The sequence below is a fragment of the Tamandua tetradactyla genome, chromosome 11, assembly GCF_023851605.1.
Source record: "Tamandua tetradactyla isolate mTamTet1 chromosome 11, mTamTet1.pri, whole genome shotgun sequence".
Taxonomy (NCBI): Eukaryota; Metazoa; Chordata; class Mammalia; order Pilosa; family Myrmecophagidae; genus Tamandua; species Tamandua tetradactyla.
The window spans coordinates 15,413,490-15,434,595 of NC_135337.1; the positions used below are offsets into that span (position 1 = coordinate 15,413,490).

The 21,106-nt window shown below is 42.1% G+C and overlaps 1 long non-coding RNA gene across 3 annotated transcripts in view; it reads right to left on the reverse strand.

Moving 5' to 3' along the window:
• Positions 1-17,961, reverse strand: part of LOC143649937 (uncharacterized) — a 42,321-nt gene extending 24,360 nt beyond the window's left edge. For all 3 annotated transcript variants that reach the window (XR_013159236.1, XR_013159238.1, XR_013159237.1), the window contains exon 1: positions 17,898-17,961. This is a non-coding gene — a long non-coding RNA (uncharacterized LOC143649937). The remainder of the gene's footprint in view (positions 1-17,897) is intronic.
• Between the last annotated feature and the right edge of the window lie 3,145 nt (positions 17,962-21,106).

Genomic DNA, 21,106 nt, shown 5'->3' on the forward strand with positions numbered 1-21,106 from the left:
CAAGAAGCTCTGGTGGAACCCGTGCCCTATGTGAGGATCCACCTCTTCACCTGAAGCAGTAAGGAATCACATTTGAAAATTTCTGTGCCTCCTGCCAGTTCTAATATCATTCTGCATCAGGACATTCAATAAATATTTGGCCACAACACAATCCCCATGGAATCAAATTTGTAAATGAAACAGAGAACTAAAACTCAAAATTGAGCAACTTTGAAAGGCAGAAGACTTGAGTCATTCTCTTCTCAGCATCTCTATTTCTTTCACCTCATTTCGCCTAGACAATTGCAAGGGGCTATAACTGGCATCTCCGCTCCCATTCTTGCCACCTTCCAATCTATCAATTATATAATCTCACTTCCTTTTTCAAAACCCTTCAACAGCTCGCATTTATTGAACCCCCTCTTTGGAGCGCCTAGCGAAGTGCACTTATGCTGAAGATATGATGTAACAAGGACAACTTTACATTCAATAGAACCTTCATGCTCTTTGATAGAAACAGGGAGATAGGTGATAAGTAAACATCCACAAAATAAAGTCAGGATGTTAGAATGCAATGAAGAAAAGAAAGCAGAGTAAGGAGATAGTAAGTGTAAGAGGAAAGTGTTATTTTAGATATGATGACTAGCGAAGGCCTACATGGGCATATTTATTTGAACAGAGACCTCAAGAATATAAACATCCTTCTTAAAATATATATATAAATGAGAAGGAAAAGCTCCCTTTTCTCATCTCCCTCTCCAGCCACTATCCATTTTATGATCTCCTCTAAAGCAGTATTCTCTAACAGAGCAAAAGTTGCCAGTTTTAATTCCTCTTCTATTCTCTCCTGAATCCACTCCAACCTAACTTTTGACCTCCAGCACTGTCTTCATACTGCCACATCCAAAGATCAGCTCTCAGCAACATTTAAGCCATGTATTACTCCTTTCTTGAAATAATTTCTTCACTTAGCTTCAAGAACACCATTCTTTCTTATTTTCCTTCCCATCTCTTTAGCTGGACTCCTTTTTTAATCCATTCAATAAGGATTTAGTACCTATTATGATCTGGACATGTTCTTGACACTAGAGATACAGGAGTGAACAAGTCGGAGCCCGTGCCCTCATGGAGCATATTGCATTCTAGTGGGTAGAGGCAGACGTTGATGTTCATGAAGCCAGGTGAAGACAGAGTTTCAAGAAGAAAGAGGTGAACAAATGATGCTGGGAGATCAAGTGTGATAAGGACTGTGAATTGACCACTGGGTTCTGCAATTAGACGTTTGATAGTAAGTGTGTCATTATCAGTGGAGGGGTGGGAAGGAAAATCTGATTGAAGTGAGTTCTAAATAAAATAACAGGAAAGAAAGAGGTTTCAGAAAGGGTACACAGCTCTTTTCGAGCCCCTTTGAGATGTGATTATTTGCTCTTCCTTTTCTGAATTATTTGCCTGCACTTTTCATTTTTCAGATTGGAGTTATAATGTCATCCTTCAGCAAATGATTCTCTGACCACTCAAACTAAGTTGCTCTTTCTCTGTCATTTTCTTTCATGGGAACTTCTTCGTTTCCTTCACCACACTTACGATGATTATTGTAGACTTAAGTATTTGAAAGATATTTATAATTTGCCTGTTCTACTATACTTTAAGTTCCATTAAGGGTGTTTTTAAACTCTGTGAACTCAGTGCCTGAAGCATTGCTTGGCACAATGTATTTATTTGAAAGCATGGATAAATGAATGAATGGTTAACCAAGTCCCTGGGATGGCATTTTCCCAGAATCTCATTACCTTTTTGTTTCCCTATTACAGTTGGCAAAAAGGAACTTGCACACAATTTGGAAAATAGAAACAGAAGTAGTAGTCATGACTCTCAGAAAATCTTGCAGTCAAATATGTGGTGAAGGACAGATACAAATTTCCCAGTGGATTCCAGCTTGTCATTACTCTTCCCCAGGCTATGTGCAGCTCTTATTTCTGACTCTGGACCTGACTCTCAAGTCCAAGACCAGATGTCTGGCTGTGGACCCATAGAAGTGGAATTACATAGATTCCATAACTTCCCATAGACTTATCCAGTAGCTTCCCCTTTGCAGTCCCAGTAGGACTTCTTAGAGTTCCCTGCAAACCTTCACTTATCCACCTTGCACTAATGCTTCAAGAGAACTCTTTAGTGATTCTTCCTCTGCTCCTTCAACCGTCCCTCCTGGACCTCACTTCTCTGTCATTTGCTACAATTCTGTAAGGTCTACTTTCTGCAATAAATCTCTTATCCCATATACATCATAGTGGCCGTAGCTTCTTGACCAAAATATGTTTAATGCAGTTATCTGTATTGATGCCCATGAGCTCAGCCACATGGAATTCTATTCACCAAGGTTGCTAGACTATAACCAGTTTGAAATTGTTGTGTACCTCAGAAAAGCCATGCACTTTAATCCTCATCCAGTATTGCTGGGTGGGATCTTTTTTATTGTTTCCATAGAGTTGTGACCCACCCAATTGTGGGTGGTAACTTTTGATTAGATGGTTTCCATGGAGATGTGTCTCCGCCCACTCAAGGTAGGGTTACTTAGTGGAGCCTGTTGATGGGGTTGCTTATTGGACTGCTTTAAGAGTGAGCCATTTTGGAAAAAGCTCAGAACCGTCAGAGCTCACACAGCCAGAGACCTTTGGAGATGCAGAAGGAAAACACCCTTGGGGAAGCCTTTCAGAGTGAGAAGAGAAAGTAGTAGATGTTGCCATGTGCCCTCCCAGCTAAGAGAGGTGTCCAGAAGCCAGGTGCCTTCCCAGCTGACAGAGGGGTTCCAGATAGCATCAGCCTTTCTTGAGTGAAGGTAACCTCTTGTTGGTGCTTTAATTTGGACATTTTCATGTCCAAACTGTAAACCTACAACTTAATAAATTCCCTTTTAAAAGCCGTCCATTTCTGGTGTATTGCATTCCAGCAGCTTAAAACTAAAACAAGGAACTTGCATGAGATCTGGAAGGTAGAAAAAAACACAGTAGCCGTTATCCCCAGAGGGCTTGTGGCATAAATGGTAACAGACAGACACAGAGGAGCCCAACAGTTTCAGCATTTCCTGACTCTCCTTTCCTCTGCCTTTCTCTCTTCTTCCTGCCTACTGGCTCCATTGGACCAGTAGCAGTGCCAAAGCTAACACTAGACGTTGTGGCTGTAGGTCCACATGGGTGGCAGTTATGAAGAAACAACAGTTTATAGACCTTTCCACAAGCTTCCTTTTGTGCTCCAAAGTCAGTGGCTAGTGGTGCTTGGCTTCTTAGATATTCCTATAAGCTCTGACTTCTCAAACACCAAATGCCCTGAATAACCCTGTGTTCTTACAGTGACCCTGTCTATTCTCATATAAGAAGAATCTGAAAGCATTTTGCTTTCATTTTTTAGACTGTTTGCAAAGATACAGGCAGATAATACATATTTCCTCTAACTGCTAAATAAATTCCATGTAATTTGGGATTTTTCTTGTTAAGTTTCTAGGCACTTGAAGACAGACAAAACACCTAGTGTTTTACTGGACACCAGAAGTTAGGACTGCCAAATATCTATCTCTATCCACCTAGCATGATTAATATGGAAAGTCAAAAAGAATGTAAAGCAGACATCCTTTACAGTGACACTAACTACTCTCAATGGGATGCATATTGTTATACTGACTTGTTATTTGTTCTTGAAAGTCAGGTTCATTTTTCCCTGGAAATCAGGCATTTCCAAATACCATTAGCTCAGGGAAGAGTAAACTTGTGTATCAAGTGTTCAAGTTATCAGACCTTTGGGAAAGAAGTGGAAAGGAAACCAAATCATGAACAAAATGACTTGTTTTATAAAAGGAGTCATCTCAAAAAGAATATGAATTTTCAAGAACCCAAATAAATTCTTAGTTGGTCAAGTGCTCATTTCTACTTGGAGTGTGGGTTATGGGACAATGAGTGCTTTTCATGTGTTTTACAGAATTACACCTCATACTGTCTGATAGAATCCACCTGAGCTGCATTAGCCAGGGTCTAGGAAGAAATACACAGCGTACTCAAATGGAGTAATGGAGAGTTTAATGGAGAGACTGTTAACAAAGCACAGAGCAGGGTTTAAAAGGAATCCACTGAGGCTTGGAGAGGCAAGGGGAGCGAGTGGTTATAGGAATCTGGAGAGCAGAAGGAAGCTGTGGGAGAGAGCTAGAGAAGTCACTGCTAACCCAAAGTCCAACAAAGAAGGAGCCAGAGAACAAATACTTTGATTTCAGTTTCTCCCACTCTCTCATCCCTGACTGAGCCTTGTATTGTCTAAAGCCAACCGCAATTGCCCAAACTGAACCAGAGGACAAGGGATTCTAGTTGGAGCAGTTCATAAAGATCATTTTCCCAGGATCTACATCAGAATGGAGAAGGGTGGGGAGCAAATCTAGGAAGCAAACAGAGAATATCCACACAGGCTAATGCATCCAGATTCAGAAGGGAGAAGAGTAGTCTTCTTTCAGATGTAACCATCATGTTATTAGGGATATCTTTCTGGTCATGAAAATGCCTGAAAGAGTACTTTTCACTCAGTAGGACACAGTCAAGTTCTTTGTTGCACATCAAGACTAACAAGAGAGTAAGTGCTCATTAAGGTGAAAGTCACTTGGCTTAAATGTTCAGATGTCTTGGTTGTATTTTTATATTCTTGTACTTTCAGACTCATAAAGGCATGGATTTTTAATTTAGCTTATTTGTGTCCATGCATCAAAACTTAGTGGCCTGTTTTGAACCTCTTGAATCTGGGATGGACCACAAACAAACAAACAAATATTCCCCCCTCCCCCCCAAAAAACCCAGTAATTTTATCACTGTTCGGAAAATTAGCAGAGGAGCACAAAAACATCTAGGATGGCTTCACAGCGGCCCCTGGTTTTCTGAAATGAATTTAATTGGATATTGCTTCTTTGTTCAATATTGGAGTTTTCATTGAATGGCACAGCATTCCAAGTGCCAAGTGATTCTAAATAGCAAGACAATTCAAGCCATTTAATCAATAATTCAAGCCATTTTGATCAGAGAAATAGGATTAAACAATCACGAAAGTCAATGTGGATTGGCCTGTGCTGAATTAATGGAGGTTCCCTCTGATGGTGGGACAGGCAGCAGCCAGGTCAGCCATTTCCACCCATTTGCTGGCTGGCAGGGATTTCCTTTGGCAGAAAGTGGGATCTCTGGATTCTCTCTGTCATGAGAAATGGTAGTTTCTTTGTCCTTGATGAAACTACTTAGTCCCTGTCTTCCCATGCTGAATTTTAGCATCTTCTGTCCTACTTCCATACTTTTGAATAAGAACTCTGCATCCAAGGCCATCTAGGTCCTTGCATCTTCATAGCTTTATTCAGTGAATGATTATAGTAGGAGAGTCCTGGTAAAGAGTAATTATTTTTCAAAATTTCCAGCAAGGTTTCCAAACTGTAAAGTGGACATGAACTTCAGGGTCTTGGGGGTGGGGAAATGAGAGGGGGCCTGGGAACAGATGCATCCTACTATAAATAAGAAATTTCCTTGAAGCCTTACATGTTATCAATACAATGTGCATGGATTTTGCATTCCTTGGCATGATATTAGTATTTTTAAAGAATAAAAAAGCATAGTCTTCCCTAAGTCTAAAGGATTGCAGTTCCATAAAGATGGGCTGTGCTGTTCTGTGACTCCTCATACCACAGTGGATGGCTGCCTGAGAAGCACAGACTTTTTTTTAACCTTTCAATGCAATTTTATTGAGATATATTCACACACCATAAAATCCATCCGCAGTATACAATTAATGGCTCACAGTATCATCATATAGTTGTGCAATCGCACCACAATCAATTTTAGAACATTTTCATTACTCCAAAAAATAAATAAAATTAAAAAGAAAACCTGAAACATCCCATACCCCTTAAGCTCTGACTTCTCAAACACCTATAAGTCCTGAGTAGCCCTGTATTCTTACAGTGACCCTGTCTATTCTCATAGACTATATGAGAATAGGACACAATTCTCATACAGTGTGAGTTGTCTAAAGCCAACCGCAATTGCCCAAACTGAACCAGAGGACAAGGGATTCTAGTTGGAGCAGTTCATAAAGATCATTTTCCCAGGATCTACATCAGAATGGAGAAGGGTGGGGAGCAAATCTAGGAAGCAAACAGAGAATATCCACACAGGCTAATGCATCCAGATTATGTTCTAAAATTGATTGTGGTGCGATAAGTTTAAGTTTATTTAAATAAACTTATTAAATAAGTTTATTTCATTACTTATCTACCCCCATACACTGGATAAAGGGAGTGTCAGTCATAAAGTTTTTACAATTACATGGTCACACAAGAAAGAGATCAAGGCTACTGGATTGCAGTTCAACAAGTTCAAGTATTTCCTTCTAGCTATTCTAATGTACTAGAAACTAGAAAAAAATATCTATATAATGAGTTAGTGGTCATAATCATTTGTTAAATCCTAATTTCTCAGTTATACCTCTTCCCTCTCATTTGATCATTCTCTCAATCTTCAGGGATATTTAGGCAAGGTCCATTTTAACCTCTTTGTGTTGGAAAGGGGTGTTGATCTTATGGGGTAGAGGAATCAATCTGATACTTCTGGGTTTCAGGGCATAGAACAATCTGGAGGCCTTAATTTCTGAAAAAAATAATCTTAAGAAAAACTTTTATGGAGTCTTAGATGGAGCCTAGGGTATTCTTCAGGGTTTTCAGGAATACTGTTGCCTGGGGCTTGGCATAATGTGGCAGTTTTGCACTATCTGGCTGAAGCTTACAAAAGAGTAACCTTCAGAATAACCTCTCAATTCTGTTTGAAATCTCTTAATCACTGAAACTTTATTTTGTTTCATTTCTTTTCTGCCTTTTGGTCAAGAAGGCTTTCTCAATCCCATGATGCCAGGGCCAGGCTTATCCCTTGGAGTCATGTCCCATGTTGCCACGGTGACTTATACCCCAAGGACTCATGTCCCACATAGGGGCAGAGAGCACTGAGCTTACTTGCAGAGCTGGCTTGGAGAAAGAAGCCACATCTGAGCAACAGAAGAGGTTCTCTGGGGGTGACAGGCATAATTATAAGTAGGCTTGTCTTTACCATCACACAAGTAAGTTTCATAAGGGCAAGCCCCATGACCAAGGGTTTGGCTTAGTAAGTTGGGAGTCCCTAATGTTTGAGAGAATATCAGGAATTCCCCAGTTGGGGAAGTTTAATATTTCCACATTTTTCCCTCAAGGGGATTTTTGCAAATACTTTTTTGTATTTTCTGCCTAAAATACTCTGTAATGTTTCAGGGTTTTACATTAGCCTGTACAAAACAACAAGATCTTCTTCCCTCTTATAGGTCCCATGTCATTATTTTGTTTAAATAAAGTGACCAGACAGGTTAAATTAGATAGTGGAAGCACAGACTTTTGACTGTCAAGTTAGCAACGATTAACCCCCACACCCTTGTGCACACATGTAGCTCTCTCCTCGGGTTGTTGGAGATAATGACGCCTTTCCTGGTAAGAAACAGACTTTCTAGAGGAAAATTTATTAATTCCAGTCAAAAGATTTTAAAGCACTCATATACTTGGAACCAGCAATTCAACTTTAGGAATATATCCTAGTAAAATAATCAAGGATATGCACAAGGAGAGAGTTCCAAGGACATTTGTAACTAGTAAGAGTGAAAATCAGTAAGAACATAAATGTCCAACAGTAGTGAATTTGTAGACGAGATTATGGCACATCCGAATATGAGAAACTAGACTGGATATGCATTGGCTGATTACCCAGCACCCGTTTTCCCCTTCCCCATTCTAATTGTATCCGATTTTGTCAAGGTGTCCCTCTTTCCCTCTGCCACCAGCCCATGTACTTCAAAGATGACCAGACCCCTCTCAAGGAGAGCCTTCTCGAAGCCAATCAGCATCTCCCCACCCCCTGGACCTCAGTTCTTGGTCGAGGGAAACAGGCCCAAACCAACCAGTCCAACGCATTTCCCTATAGTGCTTTGTACTCAGGTTGCCTTTTCCTACCTCTCTCTCACCTTTCAGTTTGTGAGGTTAGACGCCTACCCACCGCATCTGCAAAACTCTTTGTGACCGGGCTTCTCCCATTAAGTTCTAATTGAATCCACCTTGGTGCGATGTGGGAGCTGGGAGGAGGGTGGTCCCGTCGTTGGATGATAACGTGGACAGACACGATGCTGGCAGTTACCAGAGTCTCTAAACTGATGTCCTCATCTTAAACAGGGGCAGCACTAGGTACCTCGGATGGAAACCTGGCCCTAAATTTCCATCTTTCATCCCTGGGCATCGCGATGGCAGTACTGCTAGCCTGCGTGGCCTGAGATTTCTTGAACACAGATGGCTGTTATGGTCAGACCTGATTATGCTCAGGAGCTTGTCTGAATCCCCAAGCAAAGCGTTCTCCACATTCAGGTCAGAGCGGATCTGCTCCGGCCCCCGGCTTAGTCACACCATACCACACCTGTGGCTTCATTGTGAGCACAACCCGGGCCTACCTAACACATTTCCACACAATAGAGATTCCATGTTCCCACAACAGAAACTGAGTCAAGCTAGTCTCGACTCTGATACTTTCCAGCTGGGATCTTGTGCAAGCAAACTCACCCCCCAGGGCCCCAGTTTCTTTATCAGAAGGAAGGTTTGGAAAAGCTGTTCTGTAAATTCCCTTCCAATTTTAGTAGCTCCACATATTAGAGAGAAAGAAAAGGTTGGATGTTTGCATGCAAACAGTATTTATGTCACCAGCCCTGTATGGTCTCTATTTCATATACATTATTTTTAACATAGTAGCCTTTAATAAACTTGCCTTGGGGTATAAAAGATAAAAAATAATTTGTTAAAGTGCATTATACAGAATGTAATGTCCAGAATATATTATTAATTGACCTTATGAAAACTGCTGATATTTGACCTTTTTTGATCCACAAATTAATTTCATATGACTCAGCCTAATAAAATCATCAAAATGCAAAATTTGTACGTATGTCCTGTTCATCTTGAATGTCAGCAGGTTAGAAAAGAGCTGAAAAATTCAGGGTTCCCTCTGAATTCACACATTGATGCCACGGATTTTTGGAGTTTTCTGGGAGAAGGATGTGTAGGAAGGCTTGGAAGAGGGAAGGATACAAGGTTTCCACCTATATAAAAATAGGCAGGTATCTAAATTCCCTCTTTATCTTCTGGCCACAAAACTCTCCAGTTTATTCTCCCCTGCCTGGCAGAGTCCAAAAGGTGCCTGACCTAAGTTTTTTGTGGGCATATGGCAACTTGTTTGCTTGCATCCTTTTTATCCAATTCTCTGGCAGAGTAGGCATAGAAAGTGTGTCTATGTCAAGAAGGCCAGTATTATTAAACTAGCAAACAATTTATGGCATTAATTTTGCTCCATGCACTGGTTGAAATGCTTTGTACACATTAAAGCATTTAATCTTCGTAACTTCCTATGAGGGTTATACTATTCAACCCACTTTATAGATGAAGAGACTGAGGCTCATGAAGTTTTCTTTGCTTGCTCAAGATTGCACAGCTGGTAAGTAATCTAGCCAGGACTACATGCATCCTCTGCTGCTTCTCTGGTTCAGCTTCCAAATAACCTATTGATAACTGGTATCACCAGAACAATTTCAGAGCGGTTCTTAGGATAGGGTCACTGCCACCTGCAATCACATACTAGTTCACAGCTGCACCCGAGGATGAATAAACTAGCCACCCTGTTTCTTCACAACATTTATCTGCCCCAATGCGGCTGGAGAACCTTCCTGTACTCACTTGTGTACCTGTGTGGGGTGAAAGTACAGTTCCTGTACAGGCAGCCTGCCAGGGTTTCCACGTGGCAGGGGAGGCATGTGTGCTTCCCCCTCGGAGATTCTGATGCCCTTTAAGGGTGGCCCCATTTGAACTTTACCCTAGACACTGATGAGGAACAGAATCTATTTCCATTATCTTTCAAGGTTTAGTTGGAAATGAGAATATCATGTTTTCTAATTAACTTATTAATAAGATTATGTCATCTAATTTTATTTACCTAACACATGACTCATCTGTCTACTCTAGGTGGAAGAGAATTTTTAAACAGTAAACCTACAGCAATTCTACTTTCAAATATATATTATTGTCTTCAAAGCCCCACTTTGAGGCGATCTATTCCCATTTCAAGAATGCTGCCTTTTTTTTCCTGGAGGGTTTGGAAATCTTGATGGTGATTGATCTTCTGAGCTGATTCACAGACAGGAAAACCAGGCTGATTATTTGATAGACATGCCTTGTCCCGAGCACAGGAAATCTTAACCCTACATTCAAGAAGGAGAACAGCTAGGAAGTGCTCTCCAAGCTTGCCCCAGGAGTTCAACTGGAGGCCTTGCTGCAGGGGCCCTTCAAGAAGGGGACACTCATTTCCAAATTGAGACATTAAAATTTTAATTGCCCCAGGGTCTGTCACAAGGCCCTGAAGGTGGATGATGGACTGTGTGTAGAGTTTGGCTGTTTTCCTTGGATGCACTTTTGAGTCGGAGAAATGCGCACATCCTTTTCCTTAACAAGCAAATCATTTTAAGAAAAAAAAATGCACTCACCCATTTAGTACTGTAGGTTTATGGTAAAACTTTTGTCTTTCAGCAGGTTGGGGGTTTGTATTTATTACACCTGACTCTTACTTAGGGTGACCTCTGCTCCCAATTTATTCACCGGAGTTCTCTTAGGGATTTGCTGGCTTGGGTATCCCTTCCTTAGGTCATCAATTACTTTACTACTCTACAAGGGCCTGGAAGGACCTTACCTGATGGTTTCTTGGTGGCTCAGGCGCAATGGTTTGTAAACATGCCCATGGTTATCGCTTTGCCTTCTTTCCCCAGACTAGAGTCCTTTCAGGGCCCCATCTGGAGTTCTTGGCTCAGTGTAACAGAAGGACAGACTCCTAGCAGATGGTTTATCAGAGGACTTGGCACATGGTTTGGCCAAGAAAACCTCGTCTAATACCTCTGAGTTTGGGATGCTTCAGAGTGAAGAGATGCTTCAAGCCTTCTGCACAACCAGGAATGTTTTACTTATTAGATTTTTTAAAAAGATGCTCAGAGTAAATATCCAGACAGCAGCAGTTCTGAAGATCTGGCACTACAGACGGTACCCAACTAATTTATCCCCATAGACCAGTTTTATGACATCTCTCAAATCTGGGATAGGGCCAGAGCCTTAGGCCTGAAAGAAATGAGGCTAATCCTCAAAGATATCAGACATTTTGACAAGTGATATTTTAATTTTAAAAATGCAACTATTAAATTAGTATGAAGTGTCTTGGATGTCAAATAGGCTGGTTAAAATTAATATGCTCAAACCTACTCCTTCCACATCCTTTCCCATGTCAGTTAATGGCAACTCCATTTTGTTGTTTGCTCATCTCAGAAAGTCCTTAGAACCATCCTTTAGTTCTCCTTTTCACTATCATGCAACATCCAGTCCATCCATGCTACCTTCAAAATATATCCAGCATCCAGCCTTCTCTGCTAGCACCCTAGTTGGAGCCAGCGTGATACATCCCTGGATGATGGCACTCGCCTCCTATCTGGCACGCTTGTTCCCACCTTTGCTCCTGTTTGGGTTCCCAACACAATGGCCAGCTGAAGTCCATGTCCAACCATGCCATCCTCCTACTGAAACTCTCTATTGGTTTCCTATCACATTTATTGTGAAAGCTCCTACATGCTTGGGTAGGTCTATGTGATGGGGTCCCTTGTGCCTCTCTAGACAATCTCTCACTAGTTTTCCTAGCTCACTCTGCTCTAGCTCCACTGGCCTCCTTAAAGTCCTGTTCTCTTGAGGAATGAACCCATGTAGGACCTGTGAACTTGCTTGTCTTTTTGCTGAAGCATTCTTTCCTCAGATTTTCCCTCCTTTTCTTCCCATCTCTTATTCTCCATCCCTCCCTCTTTTGCTCCATTTGTCTCTCTCTTTTTCTCTCTTTCCCCCTACTCCTACTCCTCCCCCTCTTCTTCCTTCAGGTCTTTTCTCTAATGTCATATTTTTTGGGGGGAGTGCATGGTCTGGGAGTCGAACCCAGGTCTCCCGCATGGAAGGCTGGCAATCTAACCTCTGACTACCCGGGCACCCTAATGCCATCTTCTTAATGAAATCTTTCATGACAACTTCATTTTAAATTTCAATCTCTTCTCACCATATATTCTCCTTTCCCCACTTAATTTTTCTATAGTATTTATTGCCATCAAATATATTTTTCTTATTGTTATTTTAATTCTGTCTCTCCCCACTAGAATGTAAACTCTTTAAGGGCAAGGACTTTTATTCCTTTTTTAAAAAATCATTTCTGAATCACCAGCATCAAGAATAGAGATGGACACATAGTAGGCATGCCAAAATTTTTTTTTTGAATAAATGAGTCATATAAACGAATCCTAATTTACAGATATGTATCAGGCACTGTGCTAAATGCTGGGATACAATAATGAATAAAGTAGATAAATGCTCATGACCTCATGGTGCTGAACATCAAATGGGTAGGGAATTTAATAATTGATTAATATGATACAGAACTGAAAAAGAGTTGAAGCATTTGAATAACTGACATAGTTGAACAAAGTTGGAGAGTCAAGTTTGAGGAATGGCATTGTGAGGCTGTTGATGTTTGGGATGTTATCCTAACCATGAGAAGCCATGAAAGAATTTGAAGTAGGGGAGTAAGTGCAGCCTGGTATGCATTTGGTAAAGTCCTCTCTGGCTGCAATGTGAGAATGGATGGGAAAAGGACTAGAACAGATAGATGCAAGGAGAAGTGATGAGAGTGATTGCTAACGTGCAAAACCAGGGTAGAGTTCACTGCATTAGAAGGAAGTTTGCATAACACCTCGGTGGATTTGGGTAGTGCTCTAGTTTGAAAGCTGCCAGAATGTGATATACTTGAAATTGAACAGCTTTTAAAAAGGGGAATTTAGTAAGTTGCAAGTTTATAGTTCTAAGGCTGTGAAAATGTTCAGATTAAGGCAAGGCTATGAAAATATCCAATCTAAGGCATCCAGAGAAAGATACCTTGGTTCAAGAAGGCCAATGGCATTAAGGGTTTCCTTCTCAGCTGGAAAGGCACATGGAAATATCTGCTAGCTTTCTCTTCAACGGCTTCCCCCTGGGCTCTGTCTGTTTTGTTGGCTCTGTCCATTCAATTTGGCTCTCATGGCTTTAAAGTTTTTTCTAAAATGGTTCCCTCTTAAAAGGCTCCAGTAAGCAACCCACCTTGAATGGGTGGAAACACATCTCCATGGTAACCACCTAATCAAAAATTTCCCCCCACAATTGGGTTGGTCGCATCTCCATGAAAACAATAAAAAAGCTCCCACCAGCAATATTGAATGAGGATGAAATAACTTGGTTTTTCTGAGCTACACAACAGATTCAAACTGGCACATTCCACCCTCTAGACCCCAAAAAGACATGTTCTTTCCAAATGCAAAATAAATGCATTTCATAACAATATCAGAAAGCCTTAAACCATTTCAGTAGCAATACAAATACAATACAAAGTCAGAAAGAGTATAAAATCTCATCAAAGTCAGCTACAGGCATGGTCTGTCCTAAGACAAATTCTCCTCTGGTTCTGGACCTGTAAAACTCAGAACAAGTTATTTGCTGCCAATAAACAAAGGAGGGACAGTCATAGCACAGTATACATATTCCCATTTCCATAGGGAGAAATTGGAAGGAACACAGCGATCACTGGACCCATACTGTTTCAAAAACCTGCAGGGCAAACTCCATTAGATTTCTAAGTCTGAGAGTCATTTATCTTTGGGGCTCAGAAAGTGGTGGTCCCACCCTTTCCAAGGGCCTACCCAGCAGCCTGCCTCTCTCTGAATGCAAACTTGGGGTACATTGGACTTTTCTCTTGGCTCCACCCTTTCCAAGCATTGGGGCCACACCCAGGCTCTCTGCCATCTCCAGGCATATGCTCAACCTATCTAAAACAATGGGGGTGGCAGCCAGGCTCTCCCCAATCTCCAAGGAATGTGCTCTACCTTCTCCAGGGTTTTAGGCGGCATAACTCTTCCACTGCAAAGAGATGGAAGGCCCACCCTCTGCCTTCCAGGCAAACTCACCCTCTCCAAGTGCTTGGGTGGGTCCACTCTCCTGGCCTGTGGTTTCTTGATTTCAGACCTTACCTTCCATAGTTCTACCTCTGAAATATTTTTTCCTCCAGTGTGTCCCTTTTCTTCCGTTCTTAGTCCAGACTGGCAGTGGTTCCATTTTTGCAGATTCCACAGCACTCTTGTTGGTTTCCTATGCAATAGGCTGGAATCATGCCCATTAGAAAAAAGGGTTTTCCACAAATCCTTCCTGGATAACTCATCTCCAATCCTGGCTTTTTCTGAAATGGCTACTGCTTCCATGTTTGATTAAATCATCATATGGGGCACTATTCTTTGGAGTCTTCCTTTCTGGAAGCCCAGAATTTTCCAGACCATCAATTTCTGGTTTCTTTATACCCAAGAGTTCTGTTCTCAGCTTATCTTTTTCCTCTTGCATTCTACCATGAGCTGAGAGGAGAAACCAGGCTGCACTTTCCACATTTAATCTGGAAATCTCCTCAGCTAACATCCTGGATTGTCTCCTTTCAATTCGAACTTCCATACAACGACAATTTTGTAAGATTTTGTGCCACTTTAAAACAAGGGTCATCTTCCTTCCAGTTTGCAATGGCACATTCCTCATTTCTGTTAAGGTCTTATCAGAAGTATCTTTAAAGTTCACATTTCTACCAACAATTGCTTCAAAGCATTCTAGGCCTTCTCTATTGAGCCCCTCACAACTCTCCCAGAATCTTTCCCTTATCCATTTAAAAAGCTTCCAACATGTTTGGTATTTGCAAACTGAAGTAGCACCCCACTTCCCTGGTACCAAAATCTGTTCTAGTCTGTTAAGCTCCTGGAATGCGATATTCCTGCAGTGGAATGACTTTTTAAAAAGGGAATTTATTAAGTTGCAAATTTACAGTTCTAAGACTGTGAAAATGTCCAAATTAAGGCATGGCTATGAAAATGTCCAATCTAAGGCATCCAGAGAAAGATACCTTGATTCAAGAAGGCTAATGACATCCAGGGTTTCTCTCTCAGCTGGGAGGGCACATGGTGAGATCTGCTAGCTTTCTCTTCAACAGCTTCCCCAGGGCTCTGTCCATTCTGTTGACTCTGTCAATTCTGGTGGCTTTCATGGCTCTAAAGCTTTTTCCAGAATGGTTCCCTTTTAAAGGGTTCCAGTAAACAACCCCATCTTGAATGGGTAGAGACACATCTCTGTGGAAATCATCTAATCAAAAGTTACCGCCCACAATTGGGTTGGTTGCATCCCAATGGAAACCTCAAAAAGCTCCCACCAGCAATACTGGATAAAGATGAAAGACTTGGCTTTTCTGGGGGCCACAACAAATTCAAACTGGTACAATTAGCTAAAAAGAAGGTGGTCAAAGTTGAATCCCAGTTTCTTCCTTGAATAGCAGGGCATATGTAATGCCATTTCCAGATGAATGTACTAGAGTAAATGATGTTTGGGATGCAGATAGTAGTGAAAGGGAGAATGAGTCAACTTCAGACACATCAAATGTGATGAATACACGTGACATTCTTGTGGTGGTATCATTGCTTTGGAGCAAGCCCGAGCAGAAGACATAGATTAGAGTCATTGGCTTATTGCTAGCTGGTGACCTTAGTTCTCTAGAGCTGATGGAAAGAAAAGGTGTAAGGCCAGATGGAACCTGGCACATTTGAGGAACAGAAAGCTCAGTGTGACTAGAGCTTAGTGACAAGGGGGCAGTGGTGAGCTGGGAGAGTTAGGTTGATCAAGGAGTATTTTGATGGCCATGACAAGGAGTTTGGGTTTTACTCTAAATGTGACACTAAGCCATAGGAAGATTTAAGCCAGGAGAGATATGATATGAATTCATTTGAATGAATTAATTGCATGGCCCAGGTAAGAGAAAGCAGTTCTTCCTTGTGTGACATTAACGCAAAGTTTTTATAAGACAATCGCACCCCTCTTTTGATGGGTTCTCTGACTGTAGCCTCTGACTCTAGCTCTCTATTGTCCTCAGAGATTCTCTATGCCATATTTTTAAAAAGGAATGGAAGAAAGAGAGAGGAAAAATCCCATGTTGCCCAGAGGAGGAAGAGGGGGTGATTGATAGCATGTCATCCCTGAGAGGGTAGAAGAGGGTGGGATACAAGGACACAGAAGAATGTTCCAGAAAACATAAGTCAGATCTCATCTCCTCTTCTCAAGAGCCCCCAATATCCTCCTGTTTTCTGAAAGTAAAAGTCCTTGATCCAAGAAGAGCAATGTACTCTGGCCCCACTCTGATCTCATCACTCCCTACTCTCCCCCTTCCTGCTAGCTCACTGTAGCCACACCTGACAAGTATGCTCCTGCCACCAAGACTTTGAACCTACAATTCCCTCTGCCTGGAATGCTACCCTCCCCTCCCCACCTGCCATATATCCTCATGGCACACTCTCTCTCTCGCTCTCTCTCTGAATCTTTCTCTGTCTCTCTCTGCCTCTCTCTATTTGTTTCCTAAGGCTGCAATAACAAATTGCCACAAGTGGATTGACTTAAAACAGCAAAAATTTTTTCTCTCATAGTTCTGGAGGCCAGAAGTCGGAAAACAAAGTGTCATCAGAGTTGGTTCCTTCTGAAGGATCTGAAGGGAAAACTCTTCCATGTCTCTCTGTAGCTTCTGGTGGTGCTGACAATCGTTCAGTGGCATGTAGATTCATAACTCCAATCTCCATTTCCATATTCATATAGTTTTCCCCTCTGTGTGCCTCTATGCCTCAAACCCCTCTCTAACTTCCTTTTATACAGACACCTGTTGTGCTGTTTTGAATCTGTTATGTACTCTAGAAAAGCTTATGTTCTTTTAATCCAATTTTGTGGGTGCAGACATATTGTTGGGTGAGATCTTTCGATTAGGTTGTTTCCATGGAGATGTGGCTCTGTTCTTTCAAGGTGGGTCTTAGTCCTTTCCTGGAGTCCTTTATGAGAGGCAGCAGAGAGAAGTAAAGAAAGAAGATGCCCTAGGAGAAGCCAAAAAGACCCAAAGGAGCTGAGAGAGCCATTTTGAAACCATCTCAGGAAATAAGGGCCAGCAGACATTGCCATGTGACTTCCCATGTGACAGAGGAACCCCAGATGCCATTGACCTTCTTCAGAATCAAGGTATCTTTCTCTGGATGCCTTAATATGGAAATTAGCCAGTTTCTTCAGTCCTTGATGCAGAATTCCTTTGCTAGATTCCTTCCATCATTTCTTTATGGCAGAAACAAATTGAATATAGTTATTAAGGGAAATGGAGAAGTCTAGGATAACTCTTGGGTCTGGGTGACTTGATGGCTAGACATAGGTATCAAGGAGGGAGAGAGAATAGATATAGAGCAGAGTTGGGGTACATGAATAATGAATTCAGTTTCCAACAAGTTGAATCAAGATGCTTATGGGATACCCAAATGGAGATGGTCAGTAAGTTGATGGATCTACGGGTCTGAATCACAATGTACTGCTGGGAAGAGAACTGCAGGATGAAGTTGTGTGTTCCTAAATTATCTCTATATAGGTGGTTATTGTATCTAAGGTAATAAATAAGCTCATTCAAAGAGCAAATGTGGACTAAGCCAAGAGACTACCATAGGACATGCTATGAGGAACACCTGTATTGATGTGGCAGGTAGAAACATCCAGCCATATGGAAAGAAACCATCAAAGAGGTAAACGGGAGGAAAACATACAGAAATGGTGCTGCAGAAGCTGAAGGAGAAGAGTTTTGAGAATGAAGAGGGTCAAAAGGGATGAGTAAAGCAGTGAATCACCTAACATAGTGACTGAAAAGGGAGGTTACTGATACCTTTGTGAGGGGACTTGGAGGCAGGTACTGCCCATGGTCTCAGGGGCTGCAGCACAAGGGGAAGCACTATGAGGAAACAGTGGAGAATGTTCTCAGAATTCCATCCCAAGGCTCAAGGAAGTTTTCAAAGTCAAATGAAGAGGTTGGACTAGATGACTAAGTTCCTTCTGGTTAGAAAAATCATGATTCCTAGATCTTTTACAGGAGTGAGAGTCAACAACAAAAAAAGTGTGATTCCCCTGGGGAATGTTTTAAAGCTGATTCACTAGAGCAGCCATATAGAGAGCCTAAAAAAAAAGAAACCTTGATCTCACCAAGAATCTTTTCTGTAGAGCAAAGGAGTCTATAATCACATCCCCCTGACAGAGGAATGTTCTGGAACCAGGTCCCAATATGCTGCCCTTTACCCATTGTGGGCATACCCTGGGGAGCAGTGGGCCCCGTGGGACTTTCCAAGCCTCGTCCACCATCAGAAGGGGCTGGTATGTGGAGCACCGAGGTGCTGGATTGAGCAGATGAGGCTGAGTGACTGCTCGTCCAAAAATTTGTTGGAAGAATTCAGGCAATTGATGGCAGCTGGATTAGATGACCTTGTGGTTATTTTCAACCCAGCAATTCTGGTATCCTCTGAGGGAGGCCTCATTTCTGTTACTAATTTTGCTGATTTCCCATGGGGATTCAGTTCCAAAAGGTTTCTGCCCTGATTTCCATTTAGGGGTCACTCAGGTGGCTTCCCTTTCCCACTATAGATGCTTCTTTTTAATACTAATTAAGAGAAGGTCTTCTGACCTTGATATGTCAATTGGGCTGAGTTTCTCTCTGCTCCTCAGCTAGTATATTGGAGACTTTCCTTCCCCAGGGATCTGTTTCATGTCTCTTTTGACCATGGTGGTTTTCTGAAGATAAGGACTGGATCTCTGAGATTGGTGGGCAGTGAGTGGATCTGGACGCCCAGTATCAGAGGAGGTGTGGCTGCTCAGCCCACAGAGCCCCACTCCTTCTTCACATAATTTCAGCACCCATGAGGGGCAGATCCTAGGGGCTGTAGGCTGAGTTCAGGATGCCCCATACTTCATCCCTCAGTGTTCCCCTTTTTCCATACCAGCCTACTTCCCCAGGCTTGGAGTCCTGCTTTTGGCTTTCCAAGACATTATGACTCAACAGGTTCTGAGTCAACAGGTTTAGGAATGTTGGTAAAATATGAGAAAAGCCTCTCCTTAGAGGCCCCTAAAACTTGAACAACACTCAACTTGGTACAGGAGCACAGTACGGGGGGGGGGGGGGGGGGGGGGGAATTAGAGGCCCACAGCACAGGAAGCAGTGATGGTGGGAAAGTGGGGTGGAAAATGGCTACAGGAGGGCTGGCCTCCTAGGAAAAGGATGTGTGGGGGTGGAGGATGGCTTTTAGATTCCTAGGGCTGCTATATCATATTACAACAAACTGGGTGGCTTAAGACAAGAGAAATTTATCATCTTCTAGAAGCCAGAAGTCTGAAATCAAGGTTTGACAGTCCATTCTTCCTTGGAAGTCTGTAAAGAAAAATCTGTTCCATGCCCCTCTCCTGGCTTCTCATCGTGGCATGCCTGCAATCCATGGTGCACTCTGCTCAGTTAACACATGCGTTCTACCCTCTATCTGCACTTCTGTGATCAAATCTCCTCTTCTTATATGGATTAAGAGCCCAAACTATTCCAGCGTGGCCTTATTTTATGTTGCCTGATTGTACCCGTAATGACCCCATTTCCAAATAAATTCACATTCTGGGGTACTGGGGATTAGGACAGCAAAATATCTTTTTGGAGGACACAATGGAATCCATTACAGAACTCAAACACTTTCTGGATTTTCACTGAGAGCCCAGGGAATAAACCTTTTCTCTTTCCTGGGAAAGAGAGTCTCTCCGAGCATGGCATACAAGCACCTCCATTGTTTTAGTTTTGTAGGCTGCTTAAAGCAAATACTGTGACATGGTTTGGTTTAAATGATGGGAGTTTATTAGTTCACAGTTTTCAGGCCCACAAAATGTCCATATTAAGGCATCAACAAGGTGACGATTTCTTCCTAAAGATTGACTGTCAGAGATTCTTGGCTTCTCTGTCATGTGGCAAGAGACATGGCGATATCTTCTAGTCTCTCTTCTTTTCTCGGTTCTGTTACTGCCAGCTTCTTGTTTCTGGGGCATTTTCCTTCTCACCCTCTGTATTCATTCTGTTGATAAAGATCTGCAGTAATGGAGTCCATCCTGAATAAGATGGGTCACACCTTAACTAAAGTAGAATCATCAAAAAATCCTACATACAATGGGTTCACACCCACAGGATTAGATTAAATTTAAGAATATGTTTTTCTGGGGGTACATACAGCTTCAAGCTACCACATCCATTATTTGTCCCTCCCTGAACTTTCCAGCCTTTTATCCCATCACAGCTCCTCCTTAGTGAGCTTCAGCTGTGGGAAACTTCTCGCCTTTCAATTCCAGAGACTGAGTTTAGGTTGAAGGGCCCAACCCTGAACAGGGGTCATGGTGCACCTTCCCCAGGCCCGCAGTCTGGTCCTACGTAGTCTAAAATTCACCTTTGTCCCCATATGAAGTTGTGTTTCACTCCGTGCTTGCTTCTGCTTAGGAGTGGGATGGGTACAGAAATTTGTGCAACCCCCTTGGGGTCATTGTTATCCCCACATAACTAGTGAACTCAGGGACACTTTGTGGGCTGGGAAAGGGACACTGAAGGCAGCTGCATATGCTGTTTATTTAGTGTATGCCCCAGCACACCACAAGCATCCACAGGATTTAGGCCTGGGCTTTGGTACCGATAATCTTTAAAAAGTGGCTGGGTAGATGGAAATTTTAACCAAAGCCAAACTAGCTCTGGACTTCGGTGTCTGCAGTCAACTGTAATATATCAGATCATTGCTGGGTGTGGCAGCTTCAACCTGTTTGAAAGAACAGACCCTCCTTGTTCCCCAAGTTGTGTGATGCATGCTCATGTGTGTATGCGTTTCTCATTATGTGCATGCCACATATATTGTAAAGTTATAAAATACCTTTATATGGTGTGGCTCTAAGTACAATTAGGTAGCAGGTGAAAGGTGAGCTCATACATTTGGTTGGACCTCACAGTCCCAGCCATTACCTGGGGAAAATCAATTTCCCAACAGAGACTCAAATAGTTGAGGATAGATCTAGGTATGCAGTAGAATGAGATGC